The sequence below is a fragment of the Oryzias melastigma genome, linkage group LG6 (genome assembly GCF_002922805.2).
Source record: "Oryzias melastigma strain HK-1 linkage group LG6, ASM292280v2, whole genome shotgun sequence".
Taxonomy (NCBI): Eukaryota; Metazoa; Chordata; class Actinopteri; order Beloniformes; family Adrianichthyidae; genus Oryzias; species Oryzias melastigma.
In genome coordinates, this window is record NC_050517.1 from 18,410,954 (window position 1) to 18,415,907 (window position 4,954).

The 4,954-nt window shown below is 33.0% G+C and overlaps 1 long non-coding RNA gene across 1 annotated transcript; it reads left to right on the forward strand.

Moving 5' to 3' along the window:
• The first annotated feature begins 1,296 nt into the window (after positions 1 to 1,296).
• LOC112151702 lies at positions 1,297 to 3,811 on the forward strand. Its single transcript, XR_002920176.2, has 3 exons — positions 1,297 to 2,212; positions 3,464 to 3,648; positions 3,731 to 3,811. It is a non-coding gene; the product is annotated as an uncharacterized LOC112151702 (long non-coding RNA).
• The last annotated feature ends 1,143 nt before the right edge of the window (positions 3,812 to 4,954 follow it).

Genomic DNA, 4,954 nt, shown 5'->3' on the forward strand with positions numbered 1-4,954 from the left:
AGCACGCTGGGATGTGGATCAGCAGCGATCGCTGTACAAAATCATTGTGGCTCAGCATCAGCCCGGGGTCAAGTGACTGACCTATGATGCTGGTTCATGATTACAAACATGCATACCATCACTCTTCTGTGATGCCGTATTTTGTTCGCTTTTGAATTATGCGGCAGAAAATTCCATATGGCGCGTCAGTGACGTTTTGGAGCGTGCTGCCTTCTGTGTGACTGAGAAGCAGAAGCATGGCGGGGGAGGTAAGCAGGATTAACATAGTGCTAAAGAAGGCTGCCTCTGTTTGGTGGTAGATCATTGTCCCGCCTAAAGGCGAGAGGCGGAGGGAGGACAACCAAACCCAACCTAAATCCAGAGCAACTCGTCTTATCTCAACGTTTTTGCAGCTGCATTTCACACCTTTAACTGAAACGAGCTGAATTCAAAGTTTTCCAAAATCAAAGCTTGCAAGGAACACAAGGGAAAGCAGTCAAAATGTAAAAAATGTTAAAATAAAAAGAAATAGGACAGGGAGGTATAAACAAAAAAGATTTGAGAAATAAAGTTAGTGGTTGAAGTGTAAAAGCAGAAGAATTGTTAAAAAAAAATATAGACACAAAAACAGAGGTAAACTTTACAAAACAATATTTTACATATGACACTATGCAATGATCAAATACAAATATGTATTCCAATGGAAGCTAACACCTCTTGAAAAGTAAACAATAACTTTAAGACATTTAATTTCTATGTATATTTATTTTATGTACTTCATTTTATTCAACATTTTCATCAATGTATATTTAATGTATACTTAAAAGTTTTTAATATTTAAATATGCATATTTCAATACATATTCTTATCATCATTTTATAAAGAAACACAACTAAACAAACATTCAGAAGTCGCACCATGAGTAGGAACTGTATGGAAGACTATTTTCTTTATTATACCTGTTCTTTTCTATACACATTTCCATTGGAGTTAAAGCAGTTTTCTTGCTGCAGGCTGCAAAGAAGTTCTTTGTCTAACCGACAGAGTTTATCAGTAAAAACATCTGCGTCTTTGTTAAACTGTTTGGCAGAAGTCTTTTTGGGCTGAGCAGGAATGAAGGTGAACCCGGTTTCTGAAAAAAAAAAAAAAAAACACCCAAAAGTATTTCAAGGTTTGTTGGTGTTGATTTTTACGCTGCACACATTTTAGGAGAACATATTCAGTGCAAAGCATTGATCACTTGTAATTATTATAATTGGAAGAGATGAAAGTTTGACTTCATTTGTTGATTTAATCTGAAGGATTTGACAAAGAAATTCCCAAATTAAGATAATTACAAAGAAATAGTCAAGTATTTTATTTTAATCTAGCCAGGACATTATGGTAGTTCAATCTTGTCAATCACTCAACCTTGTTGACATGATTTACTATTAAAAAGAGAAATAAAGGTGTAACAGTATTTGTTTATTTGGACAAAGTGGAAGGTAAACTGAAACAGAAAGACATAAAAAGAGTATTTTGTTAATTTCTACTGAAGAGCAACTCAATGTGTCAATAATAGGTTGAAGTGATGAGAGGAGACTATTTCAGGAACTCTAATTATGACAGGTTCCAGGTTTTAATTGGACAAAAGACAGCATAAAACATTATTATCATAAAACTTTATCCAGATTTAAGTATAAAATGAGCAGTATCTGCATAAAGGGTTAAAGGCGGACGTATAAACCTCCATAAACGTCTTTAGTTGTTGCTTCAGAGCTCGAATCTTCATGAATCCTCAACATCATTTGTTAGTCTGGTCACATGAAGCAATACGTTGAAAACAAGTTGGATCCTGCCAGGTACAAAATCCTATAATATGTGATTTATCGCACACTGGAAACTGTGAAATGATTGCACCCAGTTTTGTGTTTTACATTGAAACAGCCCATTCCTTGTGCCAGTAAAGAAGGACAAACTAATTGCATGTAAAAAGTTTTTGAAAAAAAATGAAAATTGTAAATCCAGATGCTGTCATTCTACGGAAGCACCTAAAGGGACTTTCGAGTAAAAAAAAAAAAAAGGGGGTAAAATGTTTTTTTTTTCTTTTTTGAAAATTTGAAGTTAAATAACTTATCCTGGTTAGTAACTGCTGCACACCAAATCGTAACAGATTTTTTTTCTTCTGAAGATTGAAGTAAAAAAGTGTTTTGTTTTGTTTTAGATGAAGGCAAAAAAAAGAAAATCTCAAAATGTAAGTAAAAACCTTTTTTTTCCTAAAAATTAAGGATTTTTTTTTTTAAAATTAAAGTAAAAAAAAAATCTTTTTGGATAAAAAAAATTAGGCAAACATTTTTTTCTAAAAATTGAAGTAATATATATATATTTTTAAGTAACGCAAAAATGTTTTTTTTCTAAAAATTGAAATAAAAAACTTTTTTTCTAAAAATTTAAGGAAAAATATTTTCGCTTAAATTTAAAATGTATATATATATATATATATATATATATATATTTTATGTAATTGTTTTGTTTTACTTAAAGGTCTCCATACAATTCAGCTATTTGGTCTATTATTATTATTTTTTAATGTTCTTCCAAAAACTTATTTTATTTAAAAAATATATATATATCTATATCATATCTTTCTTCTACCTGATCAAGCAACCAAACTTTATTTTAAGATCAGTTTTTTTGTAAGTTATGCAGAACATAAGTTTTTACACATTGAAAACAAACCCTTTCTATCCATTAAATCCTTAAATCTCCCAAAGTTTACCTTAAACACAGACAAAACTTGATGGCATAAAAAGATACCCATCAAAACACTGTAATGTATTGAGAAAAAACTGATACAGTAGATTGTGTTCTTACTCTTGCCTGTTTTAGACATGAATGGCACTAACATAAAAAATTGCTTAATGAAGCCTCCTTCAAAGTGAACCCAGATGACCTGTTTCCAACTGAAAGCATCACATGGTAGCACAACGTCTTGAACGTGGGAAAACTATTGAAAAAATGAAAATTATTCAGGAGGATTGTAGCTTAACGACTTGTTAAACAGAACTTGAGAGACCCAAAAAAGTCAGAATCCCTCAAAACATTAACAAGGTATTTGATGTATCTAAAAAAAGTAGAAATACAAATTAATTATTAGAGGTAACTTGTTTGCTTTAAGGATGGCTTAACGGAGGACAGAAAGTTCACTTTGTCTTGTAATGTTCAGAATTACAAACACCTTCAAAATTATTAGAGATTTCTGAAAAATGGCAGAAAATGCTGAGAATGTGGTCTTCTTGTTCCTACACGAACACAGTTCATCTCTTCTGTCACCTCCTGCTGTACTTTCTTTTTCAAATCAGATGTTTGCATTCTTGGTGTGTAGTGGTGATCTGAAAACAGACACCGAGTCTATAACCAGTATATCCTGATAACTTGCTCAAGTGCGAGACAGGCTGAACTTTGCTATAATACCATCTAGTTTGGACCTGTTTACCTGTTACAGGTACACCTGGCTGACTCATGGGGCCTTCTGCGATGACTGCATTCAGACAGTAATGCCCTGCTGTTCCTTTCACTTCACAGTCAAAAGGAACAAGGAACAATTTTTCAGCTGCGCTCCATTGAAAAGCAAACACGTGCTGCATCGTCACAAAGAGGCCAGTGGGAGGAAACGCTCAGTTTGTGAAGGTGCGTTTAAAATGATTTGCCCTTTGGCACCTGTCTGCTGTCTGACTGCTGTCTAACTTATCTGAATTATTTTCTTTTACAGGTCAAAGTTTGGTCATTTTGAAGTTTCAAGGTACAGGTGCTGTGGAGTCAGTGGATGAAAATAAACTAAAAGATCCATTTGTTTTGTTTTGTCTGTGAATATGTGAGGCCGCTTTGCAAAAATGTGCAAATTTAGATCATTTGTCTAATTTCCTGTAAACATATGAGCAAACAGGACACAAACAGAGAGCCGGGCTTGATAAGACCACAGCTCTGAAACACTAGTACAGCTTCTTGTGTTCTGATATGACTGTTTGTTTCATTTTCCTGATGAGAAGCTGGAGCCCCTTTTTCAGATTAAAAGAAAGAGGATAAAAAGTCAGTTATTAGGTCGTCCTAGTTGGGAAAAGTTATATTTTAGCAAAAAATATGGAGAGAAAAACAGTTTCATCCATGAGAGCGTCTACCAGGATGGGTCAAAGTTTGTATTTATGGGAAACTGTGGTTTATGGTTCTTGTTATGATGACGTTTCTGGCACAACCACAGATCTGTAGGCATTAAACAATAGGGCTGCCACCATCAGTCGACGAATCGATTAATTTAAAAGTTGATTAGTCGTTACTTTATATTATATAAAGTTGGAGTGTAGTAAAGTTGAGAGTTAAAATGACACAATGCTAGCTTTTTGGACTATTTTGGCATTTATTAAGGTTTTTAGGCTATTTTTGAGTTTAGCTAATATTTCAGCTGCATGCTAGCTATTTTGGCTAATTCAGGATTTTTTTCAGTTATTTTGGCTAATTTGACATTTAGCTAATATTTCAGATACATGCTAGCTATTTTGGTTAATTTAGGACTTTTTTTTGTTATTTTGGCTAATTTGGCATTTAGCTAATATTTCAACTACATGCTAGCTATTTTGTCTAATTTAGGATTTTTTAGTTATTTAGGCTAATTTTGAGTTTAGCTAATATTTCAGCTGCATGCTAGCTATTTTGGCTATTTCAGGATTTTTTTCAGTTATTTAGGCTAATTTGGCATTTAGCTAATATTTCAGATACATGCTAGCTATTTTGGCTAATTTATGATTTTTTTCAGTTATTTAGGCTAATTTGCCGTTTAGCTAATATTTCAGCTACATGCTAGCTATTTTGTCTATTTTAGGATTTTTTCTGTTTTTTAGGCTAATTTTGAGTTTTAGCTAATAGTTTAGCTAATATTTCAGCTTCAGCGTTTTCAGCTATTAGCTGCTATTTTAGATATCAACTTTAGCATTTTTAGCTA